The sequence below is a fragment of the Argiope bruennichi genome, chromosome 9, assembly GCF_947563725.1.
Source record: "Argiope bruennichi chromosome 9, qqArgBrue1.1, whole genome shotgun sequence".
Lineage (NCBI taxonomy): Eukaryota > Metazoa > Arthropoda > Arachnida > Araneae > Araneidae > Argiope > Argiope bruennichi.
The window spans coordinates 51,214,707-51,231,780 of record NC_079159.1 but is presented as its reverse complement, the minus strand read 5'-3'; the positions used below and the strand labels follow the sequence as shown (position 1 = coordinate 51,231,780).

The following is a 17,074-nucleotide window of genomic DNA, read 5'->3' as shown; positions in this document are numbered from 1 at the left end:
TGGTTATAAAGTGTATACAAATCGAGCTGTAATGTTCTAATGTATGTGTCGACGGATTTAAAAAAAATACAGACTTTTTTTAAATGTAATCAGGAACAATGGGTCATGTGTGTTCGCACCCTTATATACACACCTCAAATCGACACAAAAGAACACGATCAAAAACAATTTTAGCCAAAAAATATTTTTCTTCAAGAATTTAAAGAAGAGGATGAGAGAATTCTTCCTTACGCTTTCTGGTATATTTACAGAATACATCTTCTAATATGCTTCATACTATAGTGAAGACAATGGTGCCTGTTGCCTAAACTTCTTTTGGTGCCATTGCGAGGATGATTTGGTATAAAAGCAGAATTCTGATAGCATAACGAATTATTTTTTTTTTATCTAAGATTATATGGTTTTAACATACTCTCGAGAACAGATAAATTGATAGATAATCTAATTTTAATAGCTTTATTGGACAAAATGTACAGATTTGTTATTCTGATGATAAATCCATTAGTTAAATTTCCGTCTAGATCTTTTCGTTTTTAAGTTCTCAAGTGCAATCGGACATATAGACAGATTTCTCGCACAAGGATTGAGTTTAAAATGTTATCAAAGTATGCGGATCTCGTACTATGGCCATGCAGTTTTACAGTACTGAATCTGAATTATCGCGTTTGAAAACATAATTCCAAAAGAGTGCTTATTTATTTAATTATCTTTTGGATTGAGTGAGGTCCAAAATACAGAAATTCATCAATTTTTTGTTACTTAAGTTATTTAATATTTTAATATTTTTATTTTGTTTATTTCACGTATAAGAAAGAAAAAGAAATTACCTTTTTAATCCTTTAACTCAATTTTGCATTTTGTGAAAATGACCTTCAGAGCACGTCCCCTATCTCTCTATTCAAGCATAGCAATTGAGCAGAATTAAGTTTTCTGACGCGGTCTCAACTGGGAGCATTTATTTGTAATTGGCTGGCGCTGTTTGCACATGAAGCATTAATAAATTAGTTATACCATTCAGCTATAGAAAAAAGGAAATTGAAAAAAAAAAAGAATGTGTGTGTCTTTAATGGAGAAAAGAAGAATGTGTCTAATGAAGAAGAATGTGTGTGTGTGTGTGTGTGTAGAATGGAGAAAAGAAGAATGCGTCTAATCAAGAAGAATGTGTGTGTGTGTATAAAATGAAGAAAAGAAGAATATGCGTGTTTAATAAAGAAGAATGTGTGTGTCTAATAAAGAAAAGAGTTAGTGTTTGTGTGTAGAATGGAGAAAAGAAGAATGTGTCTAATCAAGAAGAATGTGTGTGTGTGTATAAAATGAAGAAAAGAAGAATATGCGTGTTTAATAAAGAAGAATGTGTGTGTCTAATAAAGAAAAGAGTTAGTGTTTGTGTGTAGAATGGAGAAAAGAAGAATGCGTCTAATCAAGAAGAATGTGTGTGTGTGTATAAAATGAAGAAAAGAAGAATATGCGTGTTTAATAAAGAAGAATGCGTGTGTCTAATAAAGAAAAGAGTTAGTGTTTGTGTGTAAAATGGAGAAAAGAAGAATGTGTCTGTGTGTATAAAATGGAGAAAATGTGTGTATAAAATGGGGTATAAAATATTGGGGTATAAATGTGTGTATAAAATGGAGAATGTGCGTGTATAATAAAGAAAAATGTGTGTGTATTAGTACTCTAAAAGACAAACTGTTTGACCTAGAGACACCAACTTTGGCACGGAAATACTTTTGAGAGGAAAAATGTTAACCTTGGAGTGATTTTTTTTGAAATTTTAATAAATAAAAAATTAAGTTAGGCTTTGATTTTTCTTCTCAAAAATACTAATACCCAAAATTAATTTTCACATTATATGAAAATTTAAAAAAATATTTTAATGATACCAATACACCCAGTTAATAGCAAAAGCATAGCATAGTCTAATCCATAGTCTTCAAACGAATGATTATTGTCAAACAAAAGAAGGCGAAAAAGAAAAGAAAAAAAGGATCCTGTTAATGTCATCTTCGTTGCAATCCACTATCTAAATCCATTGCTTCCCCCACTCATAGGACATGCGTAACTGCCTTTCTCTTTTTCTGTAGCACTGCTGCACTTTCAATTATAACCTCTAAATCGAAATCGATTCTAGAGGAAGTAACCAAAAATTATTTTCTGCTCAGATCCATTTCAATTATCAATAATAATTTAGGGTCATTTACAATCAATCTTTAATCATTATTTCACTCTTCGGTATGACTGTAGTTTAAATTATGCAGTAGTTATTAATTCTATAATTTTTGAAGGAATTTTAGGAATAAAAATACAGGTTTTCAAAATTTTACTTTCTTATAATGAAGTATACAGAAAGTGTTTTAATCGTCGAAAAATTCGATCTCGAGATTTCGACAGATCTCCACATTTCTTATCTCCCTGAGCACATAAAACACATTTTTGGCATCATGTCTGCTTTTGAGCGAATTCGTAAACACTGAGATGAATGAATGAAATTTCATTTACAGAGTTCCGAGCAAATTTGTAAATTTATACCGAAATTTTTTATGAGATCCATTTACAGGAAGTTTGTCAAATTTGAAAATTTGTAGCAAATTTTTAATGAAATCTATTCACAGGAAGTCTATCAAATTTGTAACTTTCTAGCAAATTTTTAATGAAATGCATACTCAGGAAGTCTGTCTTACTGTTCAAGAACAAGTGCATTCGATAACTATAAAAAGTAAAGAGTATTAATTAAGTATTAATAAAATTTTGCACTCAAGGTGAGCATTTAAAATGTAGATGCCAAATTTTGAACTAAATATTCCAGAGGGTCGACCATTAGTCCGTCTGGATTTTCGCATTTTATTTTTTTATTAACATTTAGAAGCAATTAACTCTCAGTTTAATATACTTAAAATACATTAAAAATAATATAGTTTAATTTGAAAAATATATGATACTTTTCATTATAAATAGCATCTTTAAAATATGCTGAAGCCCACAAATAAATATAATTAATTATTTATTTAAGGGATGTATAGTGCTTATAAATATTACAGTTAAAATTTTATTCCACTGCAATATAAATAGTTTTATATAGGTGTACTAAAATTTGAAAAAAAAAATTACCATATCTTGAAAAAAATTAAAATTTTTTTGTCTTTTCAACATAATTAATTGCTAATGACATCTTGTAATCACATTAACTGCTAATTAATCATATTAATTGCATATTATCAATTATCTTTTTAATAATTAATTTATTTTTTTGGCTTCTTTCAAACTTACATATTATATCCTTAAGTGAAGAAATGTGCCTTGTTTCATTAAAAAACAATGCCGCATAGGGCGAACTAATTTGCCATTTTCACTTCAAAAACATGGAAAATATCCATACACATGTGACCAACTATTTAAACCAAATTTTTCTGATTCATTCTAATTTTAATTTGACTGGAACTAAAATTGAATTCAGGGAATATTAAATAATTTCCCTGATATTGTATATATTCGGATAAATTTATTGTCACATCATTTCTTCCTATAGTAAAAATGATTCAATTGAGAAAATAAGCTAGGTGGACCAGGTTTACTGCAAGATTGTTTTTAAATAATGAGCAAAAATTGGCTTTGTATTTTTAAATACAACGGGAAACTTACTTTTCCTTTATTTATCTATTTATGGTATTTCTTAATAATATGATTCTCTAAATATTAATTCCAAGTATTAATAATATAAAATTTCAATGTTATAACTTATATTCTATATTACATCACTAATTAATTGGAATGAATTATTATAGTACCACTAATAATATATATTTTAATTTGAAATTTCAGAAGTACTGATGATTATTTTCTTTATCCTTTATAAATGCGCAAGAAAAGCAACTTAAGCTGGTGCTGCCATCTGCCATCTTATACAGATACTAGAAATATAATTTAATAAATAACAAATTCACATATAAAAAAATACGAAAAAGATGAAAATGCGAATATTAATAAAATTATATTTTCGAAATATTTCTGATTGTTATGAAATCCATAGAGAGAAAATATATTTTAAAATTATATTTAAGAAATGAGTTGTAGAATTTCTTGGCAGTCTTGCTTTCTAGATTTTTTTTTTTTTTTTTTTTTTTTGTAATTATTTTGGAGAACTGTTTTCAAAATCTTCAGGAAAAAACTCTTATGGTAACCTTGAATAGGTATTATTTTTTTTTACTTAATGAATTTTAGTGGCTTTAAAAAGAAGCAAATGAATGCATAGAGAATAACAAAGAAATTTGTAAATTTTTGTGCCTTTTTTTTCAGACAAATTGTAATTGAAAAGTAAAGAAAATGATTGTAACGCCATCTCATATCAAAAACCAAATTGAAGTTCAAAAATTAACCTGGAAAGAATTGGAATTTAAAAGCAAGATTCAAGTCGTAACGCCATCTCTTGCATAAAAACGTAAATTTTTTTCTATTTAATGGATTTCATAACAAACTGAAGTATTTCCAAAATATTTTACTATCATGCAATTTATTCATCCATACAATAAGAAATATATCTAAAGAACAAATATTGGTGTAGTTTAAGTAAATCAGAAAATCTCAAGAATCTAAAAATAATGGGCATTTTCATAGAAAAATAAATATGATTTAAATATCCCATCAAGTTCTTCTAAAAGATATTTGAACTGATTTCGATAATAATTTTCATCCTTTTTTTCCCATTGGGAAATGCATGAGTATCCTTTTAACAGTAAACATATAAACAAAAAATAAAGAGGGAAAAAATTGCTTTTCAAAATGTCCCAGTTAGAAAACTGCTATCTGCAATAGCTATACTATTTTATTGGCAATTAAAAATAATAACGAGTTTGTGCGCACATAATTTTAAATCTCTGATTTAAATCAATGAAATAAAAAATAAACGTTATACGTAAGAGAGATGAAATACGCGGACATATGTATCACTGGGGATGGAAAAGAGAGGTATAATCTTGGGAAACAACTGCGAAGGCTATACTTTTGTTTATTTTATGTTTTTATCTCAGAAATAGATGAATGAAATCGAGAAATGGGTAAAAATAAATACTATATCATGAACTACTTAGCATCACTATATCCAAGTCGGAATAGTTATGTTAGATATGGACCATTCCATTCTTATCACCACAAATCAGTCGATCATGAACTAGTGAATGTGAAAATTGATAATAAAGAAGAAGAGGGAGACTAAGAAGCCAACATGGCATGCAGATCAAGAATAATGCATAGACAAAGTTGAATTTTTAAGTTTTCGGTAACAATCTTGAAATTGAAAATGATTATGAATCTTGATTCGAAATGATGTATCAGCACACAAAGAAATATGTATCCATTATTTGGTGATATGTATGGTAATTTTAAAATGTTATTCAACTTTGTTTATTTGACATATAAAATTATGTAAAAGTGATTTTAAATTAAAATATTTCTCTGCAATTTTTAATTTTATTCGTTTAATTGTTGCTGACAGATCGAAAATATGGCCAACCAGCTTTGCAGCCCCCAGTTTCTGTAAGTGTCATCACAGAATATAATCAGGTAAGCTTTAGAAATGTACATTCAATTATATGTATTTTATATTATCAGTGACGTAACGAGTGTCAGCGGCATCATAGGTATAATATGAGTTTTTCGCTCACATTCATAGTGAGTGGCTTATCGAAAATCAATGATGCCAGGTTTTTTTTATTGTTATTATTGTCGTTATTAATTTTTGATCCATCATCGTATTTTATTTACAAATATGTAATAAACGTTCAAATATTTCGCGTTCATGGCGCTCTCTAAGATCAAAACCTCGAAGCATTTAACTTCCAGGCGTTACGCCACTGCATTTTTTCCTTTATCCTTTGCATTCTAATGAAAAGTAATATGAATGCCCTCATTCTCAATCTTATAAATCGCATTATTATGCATTCACTTCTATGTAGCTAAAATTTGTAAATTTTATTATACATTTTTAAGTAAAGACTAACTAGTTCATTGTTATTTAATTTTATCTGACCGTTGTGCACTTACAGATTTCCATTTCATAACATTTTACATAAAAATAAGACTTTAGTTAAAATGCTCCATAGCACCTGCATCTAGTAGGCGTTGTAGACAGTCTATTCAATTTTGTGCTTCGTCAAAATGTTTATCCTAGATAGGTGATAACTAATTATTTTTCTTTTTCTTTCACACGACATCAAATAAAAATCATTTAAGTTTTACGAACAATATTTATAACTTGTTAATGGTATTATTACACATCTGTTAATATAAACGACGATTCTTCTTAAAATAAAATTTAAAAAAAACAACTGATTCTGGTAATTACAAATTTTGATAATAAACAACAATGGAAAACAATTAGATGATTATGTCTCACGCATTTTACTTAATGTTTATGTAAAATAGATGGCGTCGTACTTTTTTCGGTCGGTATTTTTTTTCTTCAACAAATTTTATATTAGTGTAGGCAATGATAAATCTTTACAAACTGTGTCAACTTTGACATAAAATAAAATAAATGTTTCTTAGTAAAATCTTGCAGTTTTGAGCATGCGGATTCGAGTTTAATGGATATATATAATTTTCCACTTGAAATAAAATATTTTGTTCGCATCTTTTGTTATGATAGGAATAATTTACGGACATATACGGATTGTATAAGAAGTTTAAATAAAAAGACGTAAATAGAAGCTTCGTATAAATATTAAAGATTTAAATGAATATTCTCTAACTCCAAGATTAAGGGATTTTTTCCACCTTTATATCACTCCTTATCTTTATTCCACATACTTAATTCTTAGTTGCATAATTATCCACTAGATGGCAGCAAAAACATTGTTTCTTGGCAATCTGGCTACTTCCTAAGAGTAGAAAAATATCTTATGTATCGTAAATAAAATTCAAATAAATAGTTTACAAATTTTTATTGACTTGAAAGTAATGTCGGACAAAAAAAAAATAAAAAGTTAAGTAAACAAATAAAAAAAAAATAAGTATTTTGTTTTTTAAGCAATTTTCTCAACAATTCATCGAGGCCCATTAGCTCAGTTGGTTAGAGCGTCGTGCTAATAACGCGAAGGTCGTGGGTTCGATCCCCCCATGGGCCATTTTTTTTAAATGGGAATTTTTTGTAGATGATAGATAATTAAATACATATGTTTAAATTAGATCATTGGACTGATACGAACATTATATTTTCTACATAAATATTTAATTTTTTCGAATTTCTTTAAACAGTTTACTTTTCTACAAATCGTTAATAAATAAAAAGATATTTTTTCTGGTTCTAAGTTATCATTAGAATTCTAATAGAAAATTTGTATTTTCATGCTAAAGTATGACATAAATTAATCGGTTACTAAAAAGAAACAAGCAAACAAAAACCACAAAAATGTTCTTCATATAATTAAGGGGGACAAAAGCTGTAAAAAATATTTTATATAAAAATGTTTCTTTTTAATCGAAATTTATATAAAAATAAATCAGTCAAAAAAATTCAGACACAATTTTTTATTTAAATTAATGTTAAAATATGAAAAAAAAATGAACTTTTTATTTTATATTTTGGCAGATTGTCATACCTATGAAGGAATTCAGAAATTACTTAATATAAGAAAATGACAATTTCTGTATCTACTACTAATACAAGAGAATGTGTATGTATGTGTGTGTATTGGTGTTCTACAGATGAAGATCCTTGATTTAGACCTATCAAATTCGACACACTTTGGAGAAGGGAAATGTGCACCTTGGAACTATCTTTTAAACATTTAATTAACAATTATTTATTAATTAATTTAACATCTCAAAATACTTTTGCACCAAAATAATTTCTGCAACATCTTAGGGTTCAAAAATTTGTCTTTTCAATTATACCAATTTAGTTTCTGTAAAATTCTTTAGATTTAATTAAAAGATTTATTAAATTTTAGTTTAAATTTTAAAAAAAAAGCATCTTAAGCATATTTTATAGCATTATTTCTACTGTGAATAAAGATCGAATCAATTTTCTTTGCTGCAACTAGTATTTAATACTATTTTTTTTTTCCTTCCGTTATTGGCAATCAAGATGAAAATGAAAATTCGGCTCTTTTTTTCCGTATAGAATAATTTTTTGTTCAAAGTATGCTTTGAACAAAGTTCTTGAATATTGTGGTAGTTACAGCCAACGTTTCACCTCAAAAGTAGCAATGTGTTTTTTTTTTTTTTGTTTTTTTTTAATTCACCCATTTTTATACCATTGCTCTTTTAGCTTGACATTCTATTTCCTTACTGAAACACACTGGGTTTTTTTTTTTTTTTTTTTTTTACAGAATCAGAGAAATTTTTATTGCATAATCGTCACATATAATTCACGAATTATGAAATATATATAAAACTTCAATGTTTTATGATTCTTCTATCTATCCTTATGATTTTTACGGGCATGCTTCGATTCAGCATTAATGCTGTTGCATTATTTGAAATTCAATAATTCCCTTTCAAAAGTAAAATTAAAATTTGAAGTGAAACGATAGAAAATTAGAAATGCGTAAAGTGCAATTAATATAACAGTGAAAGGCCATAAAATGAAACGAGTTATATGACTATTAAAATCTGAAGTATTGCTCACCACATCTATGCCACTGAGTGGACCGCGAAACCTTGAAAAAATTAGAAGTAACCTTAGAAAAATCTGCCCATCCCTGCTGTTGATTAAATTTAAAAAATAAGTGAACAAGTTGGACTTAAATTGTTTTTCCTTTAACTTCATTTAATTAGGAGGGAAAAGATTATTTTTGCCAATGTGGTATACAGAGACAAGGGGACAATGAAACAGATGTTTCTTCAACGTATTAAAATTTTTATTGCTGACTCTGACTTACAAAACTTGAAAATCGAATTTTCTGACGATGGAAAGTATCTCTTTTAAATTTTAAATTTGTATTCTCTGATAATGGCCCCAAGGCCTGGCATACCTCACTTTCGCTCATAATTAGAATAGATAATGTTCTTGCATGGTTCCAGTTGATATCAATAGTGTTGGGTAAATATATTCTGACGTTAATAACTTGTGGTGAACTCCGGATATGATCACAGACCTTTTAGTGAGCTAAGCAGATCACCGAAGCGAAAGTAGGTGATTCATATTGTTTCAAATCTGTTATTAGAAGTTAAAAATAGCAAGATTATTAATTATGCAAAGAGCGCCTATTCGCTCTTCATTTACGAAGGCATATAATAATTTGAAGAAAAGAAACTAGAAGTGATACAGATTCATATGACTAACACTGAGTCTCTGTCTAAAAACTTAGAAGTTCTTGATGAAAAAATATGTGATATTTTGTTGCAAGATATAACTTTAGCAGATAAATATAATTCCGAATACGAAAATATTAAAGAATATCACGAAAAGCTTACTGAAGCCGGGGTTGCTATGGAAATATTTGTACATAATTTGAATAAAGCTGTGTTAGAGCCGGATGTTTTGGCTAAGAAGCGAAACTGAAACTTCCCAAAATAGAATTTCTGAAATTTGGAGGTGATATAAAAGACTGGTTAGTCTTCATTCATTCAAAATTCAGAGTGTGAGATGAACAATACTCTGTCTAATCAATGTTACTCTGAGGTGTTTTTATAAACATTACTCGTTAGACTTTATTTTCAAGGAAAGGGAAAGACAGTGAGAATACTAGTCGATACGTCCCAAAGATCGTATATTTTAGATAGTACTATTCAAGAAATGGGATTTAAGCTATTTTCTACCGAAATGTTAACCCAAGTAGTCTTCGGCCGAATAAACGCAAGAACAGAGCATTCAAGTTGCATCGTATGCTTGAACAGTCTCCATAATGATTAATCGATTAAGATTCAAGCTCTGAACCAACCAGTTATCTGCGGTTCTATTCCCAGACTTAACAACAACTTTGTTTTGAAAGTGCCAAGAAAATGGGTATCCAGTTGACAGACGCTGGATTTGGATAACCACCCATCGAAATACTCATAGGATTTGATTTTGCTGGTAAAATACATACTGGAGTAATTAATGAGCTCACAGATGGATTGTTCGCAGTACAGACTTAGCTAGGATGGATGATAATGGGAAAGACTCTCGGAAAACCTGAGCAAGAATCTTATGGCTCAGCTTTAACGTCTCTATTAATACATCCCAGTGATGTGACAAATTTGTGGTCACTTGAAAGCATTGGTATTACTGACCCGGTGGAAACTCAATCCAAAGAAGAGAAGGAATGTGCAGTTGAAAAACATTTCAAGGAAACTATTTTTGTTAATGAAGAGGGACGGTACTCTGTCAGTCTTTCTGAAGAGTTACCTACAAACTTTGAAGTTGCTGAGAAAAGACTGGTTTCAACGATTTACAAACTCAGGAACGTTGAAAAGTTTATTGATTATGATAAATCGTTTGAGAGCTGGAAAGAAGATGGAATAATAACTGAGTGCTCTATGGAGGGATGATACTTTTTAGCTCACCGAGGAGTGTTCAAGAGTCTTTCTACGACCCCTGTGCGCCCGAATTCCGACGCGTGGTGTAAAAAAAAGGGTCAATTATCGTTGAACGATTGCTTAGCGAAGGGTCCAAACCTCCTCGAAAGGATACCATCAATTCTTTTTAAGTTTCGAGAGAAGAAAATAGGAGTAATTTTCGATATCAAGAAATCCTTTTTGAAAATATCAGTTCATATCAAGGACTGGTATTTTTTAAAATTCCTTTGGTAGGGAAAAGAAGACCAAGCTTTGAAAGCATTTCAGCACTGCAGAGTAATTTTTGGTTTACACTGCAGCCCTTCTTGGAGCAGTTATTAAACACCACTTGGACCAGTATTCATATTCTGTACTCGTAGATATGGTTAAAAAGCTGAAAGAAGACTTCTGTGTTGATATCCGTATTACACCAGTAGATACCGAGGAAGATTTAAAACTTTTCACCCAGTTGTCAAGTCGTATCATGAATGCAGCGAAGTTTGACCTTAGAGGCTGGGAGTATGCAAGCCTGTATTGCAGTTTCATAAAATCTGATCTTGATCCTGTGTTGGGAATTTTTTGGGACAAAGATGCTGATCTGTTGTTTTGTAATGTAAGCCAAGTTAAAAAAAACCCCAAAGAATCTGTTACCAGAAGGTGTATCCTTTCCATCACACACGTTGCTTTCAAAGCTGTTATTGCAACAGAGTTGGAAGAATAAGCTGAGTTGGGACACAGAGGTCTCTGAGGAAATTTCAAGAGCATTTTTAAAATGGTTTGACGAACTGCAATTTTTGACTGAAGTGAAAATACCTCGAGATGTGTCTTTCTGTATCAATGTATCTAAGACTTTCTTACATACATTTTGCGATGCTTCTGCAACTTCTTATGCTGCAGTTGTGTTCCTGCATTGTGAAACAGAGCAGAATATTTCCGTACAACTGCTAATTGCAAAGAGTAGAATAGCTCCTTTGAAAAGAACGTCCATTCCTCGATTGGAGCTCATGGCCTGTTGCATTGGAGCCCGTTTGACGTATTTCATGAAGAACAACATGAGAGGATATGATTTCGAAGAGTATTATTGGGCCGATTCATCCACGGCATTGTACTGGATCACACACGATGAACCATGGACAGTATTTGTAAAAAACAGGGTTGATGAGATACGCAAGTTGACAAACACAAAAAATTGGAGACATGTTCCTGGGAAAGAAAATCCCGCCGACTTTCAAGAGGTTGTACAGTGACGAAACTGATCAAATCGAGATGGTGGGAGGGACCATTGTGGTTAAAATTGGAAAAGGAAGGTTGACCACATTACGAACTCTCAGCTGAAGAAGATGAAATTCTCAACGTAAGTAAGTAACGTAATGATTAGTGGAATAGAAAATTCATGGCTCGTTTCCTATTTTCAACCTTCGGCAAAATTGTAAGAATGGTTGGTTGGATCATGAGATTTATCCACAAAGCCAATAAGAGTAAACTAAAGAGGTTGGCCGGACCCTTATCGCTAGATGAACTTAAAGACGCTGAAGTTAGAATTTACCGAATCATTTGTATCAAACGATTTGAGTAGATTAAAATCTCTAAGTGTCTGTGAAGGCGAGGCAGGTGTCTTACGAGTCAAAACAAAATTAACCGAACGTAAAGATGAAGACGAATTTAAGTTTCCAGTCCTTTTACCACGCCAACACAAACTTGTAGAACTCCTCATTAGAAACATGCATTTAAGAAAATTTCATGCTGGAGTGCATATTCTGATGTCTGTGTTGCTTAAGAAATACTGGATGTTGAGTAGTCAACGCACTATTAGTAGAGTAATATCTCAATGTGTGAAGTATAAAATATTTGCAGCTAAACCTTTTGAGACAGTTCCAGTTCCCCTTCCAGAGAACAGGTTGTGGGATGTTTGCATTTTTGAAGTCATCGTCGTGGATTTGGCAGGCCCTCTCATTCTAAGGAATGGAGAAAAGACATGGATCGTACTTTACACCTGTGCCGTGTTCAGAGCAATACATCTGGAACTTATAACCTCTTTATCAACCAAAACGTTCCTTCTGAGCTTACGACGATATACAGGTCGCCGTGGCCATCCTAATGCCATCTACAGCGACAATGGGACCAACTTTGTTGCTGCTGAAAATCTGTTCGAGACCATCAACTGGAGTGAAGTGGAAACAGAAGCAACAGCAAAACGAATCACTTGGATTTTCAATTCCCCATCTGTCGCTTGGTGAGGGGAAATTGGGGAACGTTTGATTCAAATGGTAAAGAAATTGCTGAAACGTATTTTGGGAAATGCCTCGTTGAGTTATGAAGAGATGATCACTATCCTATGTGAGTCGGCAGTCAATTCTAGACCCCCTGACTTACATAACAGAAGACTCCAATGTATCGATCCCATTAACACTTGTGATGTTTCTCCAACACATCCCTACAGTGGGAGTTCCTGATCTCGATCGTCTAGATAGTATTGACCTAGACAAAAGGCTTAAGTATCAGCAATCCTTAAGAAAGCAACTGAGACGAGGATTTCGCCTAGAATATCTGGGGCAACTTGGTTTTCGTGGTAGACAAACGAAGACAAGAACACAGTTAAATTAAGAGAAGTAGTTTTGATCGAATCTGTAAACAAAGGAAGAACTTTTTGGCCGATGGCTAAAGTCACAGAGATTTAACCGGGAAAGAACGGGGCAATACGGGTTGCGAAATTAAAGACATCAACCGGAGAACTTATTCGACCTGTTCGAAGAGTCTACCCGCTTGAAATGCCAAATCCTCATGAAAGACTGCAGATCAACAACAAGACTGATAAACAGAGGGAGGATGGTAAGGTTAATGACTTCATGGAGGACTTGTCCAATGAAGTAGTGAACCCGACTGATCTTCGAACCAAGTCGGAAAGACAAGTTAGAACTCCCTCTAAACTTCAAGACTTTGAACTTTTAAGTTTCATTTTACCTTAAAATTTATGAGATGTTTTGATTAAATTCTTGTAATCAAAAGGTGGAAGAATGGGATGTCTCCATGTATTATCATTTGTCAGTTGCCGGTTTTGCTTCGTCGGTCGTGGCTAGATGTCTGATGTAGATGTTTGAAATCAAAATAAATAGAGTCGGATTTGTTATGTTTTACGTGGATTGAAGTTTGAAAAGAGTTATAAGTAGTTTAAGTTGCTAACAAACACTATTTTCCCTGTCATGTAAATATTTAAGGCGAAGCAGGATATGTTGGGTAAATATATTCCGCCGCTCGCACCAAATACCTTAAAGTCGAAAGAAAGACAGTGAACTGAAATACATGTTTGAATGCTGGCTTTAAAAGAACGAAATATATTGGATAAAATAAATTAAAAAAACGATAAATAATTTCTGAAAGATTTTTTTAAAAAAAACGAGCTACTGAGATTAAAAAGCATCGGGTATAATTAATTTTAAATGCCTTACACTAGAAATCGTTAATAAAATGTTTTATAAACTTATATAAACATCTGGCAACAATGAATATTTGATTTTATTTTATCGTCTGTACAAATTCTAACTTCGTCGACTTCCCGGATAGCAAATGTGACTTAAAAAAAAAAAAGCTTTGTTTCGCAATGCAATTTCTACTACAAAAATATTTGAAATGTAAAAAGTCTTCAAAGACAGCTGTTTGTAAAGTACAAAATATTTGATTGGTATAAAATATTTTTAGAAGATCGATAATCCACCATTCATAAATATTGCTCTATTAGACCCCGCCCCCCATTTTGTTTTATTATCTACACGTCGAACGGATCAAATAATGGATTGCCATTAGAGAAATTTTTTAACAAGTTCCTTTTTTGTAATCATCGTGAAATGTGACGACATATTCGCACGTTTTACTTCATGATAATGCGCTTTTTCACGATTATTATTCGAAGAATATTATTTTCACAATTATTATTCGAAAAAATTAATCAAAGATGATCCCATAAACTCTGTATTTACGAAATATAGCACTGCGTGACTTTTCCTTACTTCTATGGTTAACTCTAGAAATGCATAACTAAATATATGCATATATTAAATTGATATAATTTAAAAACTATTTTAAATTTTCGAGTGAAGTAAGGGTAATTTTTTGATAACAACATTATATTTGCTATTATTTACCCTTTATGTTCACTCATCTAAATTGTTCATATTAAGATGATTATATTGTACTATGAATATAATATGGGAAAAACGCAGTAACGAAGTTCAGAAGAGAGGGCTGCAAAAGATGAATTAAAGGACATTAGTTGATCTTTAATCGATCCTTTGCGATTCCTAGTTGCCAAATAAATAAATCGTAAAAAATACAAATTCTATTAATTCTAAAGAATTAAGATAACATTAATTATTTTTGAAGCACAGTTGGCTAAGTTTCTATACGTTTAATTAAGTGCTTAAATAAATAAGTGATTTAACAGTATTGTGTAGAAACGTGGATGTATAATCATCTAATGTCATAGCAGATAAATACTAACAAATAGATTTTTAAGAAGTTACCAGAACAAAAAAAAAATAGGCTAATATGAAACATTATTTACATTTTAATATATTATTAAAAATATGCTGAAATTGGAAACTAAATGGGCCATTTTTTAAAAAAAGAAAGGCATCATAATGTGCATGCCTGGGAGAAGCGCAGACTTTTGGATCTCAAGTTACCAAATTTGATACTATATATCTATTTCTAGAGTGGTTAGTGCTCCTTAAGAAAATCCACCCCCCACCCTCAATTTTAGCTTTTCCCTTAATATATTACTGAAAAAAAAAACTATTTTTACTTCACTCAAAAATTTTACAATAAAGTTTTAAATGGTACCAATTTAATAAAATAATTCTTAATTCTAAAATTATTTATTGCTTTTAAATATATATTTTTTTTGTTTTGAATACTGGATCAATAATTACATCTGTTGCAATATTTAATGCATAATTCATGCGTATTTGAAACGTGCTATATTTGAAGATAACATGTTAAAAATAAAATAACAATTGGCGAATCATGCTTCGAACTTTTTTTTTTTTTTGCTATGTTTCTATCTCCTGTTTATCTCTCCTCCTAGACTAATTCAGCGTCCTCTATTAAAGTTCTGAAAATCTACAATTGTCTTCAGTTGTTTACGATTGGCGATTACAATTTTACGAACCGAAACTTTTCTTTCAGCAGGACGTCACTTTTGCGAACTGAAACTTTTCTCCCTGTTGAGTCATGGCACATGGCCGCCGAGAGATATTTCTAGACGGCTATGAGGAGAAAAAACCTTACCGCTGAGTAGGGATGCCATGAAATGTTTCGTGAGCTTATTTGTTGGCGAAAATGCTGGAAGTTGAAGTGCTGTTCAATATGGAACTGAAGAATTATTACAGAAAACTGGACGATTTTGCTTCGTAAATGGAGCTGGACACTGACAACCAATGGGTTAATGTCCCGAAAAAAGAAAATTGAACAAAATTTTAAATTAAAAATTGTATTTGCCAAAAAATGTGAAACTTTATACAATGTACTATCTAATATACAATTATTGGAATATAAATGAAATTCATGTTTGATCTGTAAAATGAAAAGTTTTATCTAAATTTCTTATTTTTTTAAATATTATTCTATATAAAGCCTTTTATTAATAGTTGAATATAAAGGCCTAAACTATAAACCTACTTCGTCACATGCAGATTACTCAATAAATATTTATTTTGTTTGCATGGGCAAAATAAATTGGAATTATTTAAATTGTATCCATATTTAATTTAAATAATACATTTTTAGTGCATTACTTTATTTTTGTTGTCTGTATTTTCCAACTAATTTCTTAGTTATTTGAAGTAACAGATAGTTTATCTTAAATTAAATTTCAATTACCAAATTAAAGATAATATTCAAAACGAAATTTAAAATGGTTATCATTAATTTAATGGTTGAACCTGCTAGTCGACTAGATCATATTGGATTATTATTACTGTTATTTCAGTTTGTATGCAGTTTCAATCTTACATCTCCATTTCGTTAAATTTTAAGGAAATAATGGAATTACAAAACAAGAGGGGGTAGTGTTTTGATATTTACCCTGGAAGTTATTTATGCAGTATGTTTTTGGTTGGACCTGACTTAAAGCATGAGAACTCGCTATATTTCAATAAACTTCTTTCGGTCGAAGAATTGATCAGAAAATAACAACAGGTAATAAAAATTAGTACAAACTTCCATTTACAAATTTATTTATAAAATATATATTGTCATTGTATAAGATTGAAGTAATTTGTGTCTCCCACACATGATGGCGTAAATTTGTTTATTAACAACTCTTCCTAACGTTTATGAATTAATTTATCATTTTTATAGTAAATCTTTCTCATGCTCTTATTTATTTTTAAATTTTAGTTATTTTACAATTAATTAAATTCTGTTTTCCACATTACACATGTTTTTCCATGGAATTTCACTCATCTCGTCAAAACTTTTCCACGAATGCAGCTGAAGGCCCCGGGCATTGGCCAATGAACTGCAATAAACCTCTATAACGTGGGTTTTCTGCCTTATAAAAGTCTTATCACCCGGTTGATTTATTTATCGCTCTTTATTCGCTGCTCCT

The 17,074-nt window shown here is 30.7% G+C and overlaps 1 long non-coding RNA gene and 1 other non-coding gene across 2 annotated transcripts in view; both read left to right on the top strand.

Moving 5' to 3' along the window:
• Nucleotides 1-16,041, top strand: part of LOC129984612 (uncharacterized) — a 74,796-nt gene extending 58,755 nt beyond the window's left edge. The window contains exons 2-3 of the long non-coding RNA XR_008785506.1: nt 5,486-5,553; nt 15,652-16,041. This is a non-coding gene — a long non-coding RNA (uncharacterized LOC129984612). The remainder of the gene's footprint in view (nt 1-5,485; nt 5,554-15,651) is intronic.
• On the top strand, nt 7,042-7,115 carry Trnai-aau (transfer RNA isoleucine (anticodon AAU)). Its single transcript has one exon. It is a non-coding gene; the product is annotated as a tRNA-Ile (tRNA).
• Nucleotides 16,042-17,074: the final 1,033 nt, after the last annotated feature.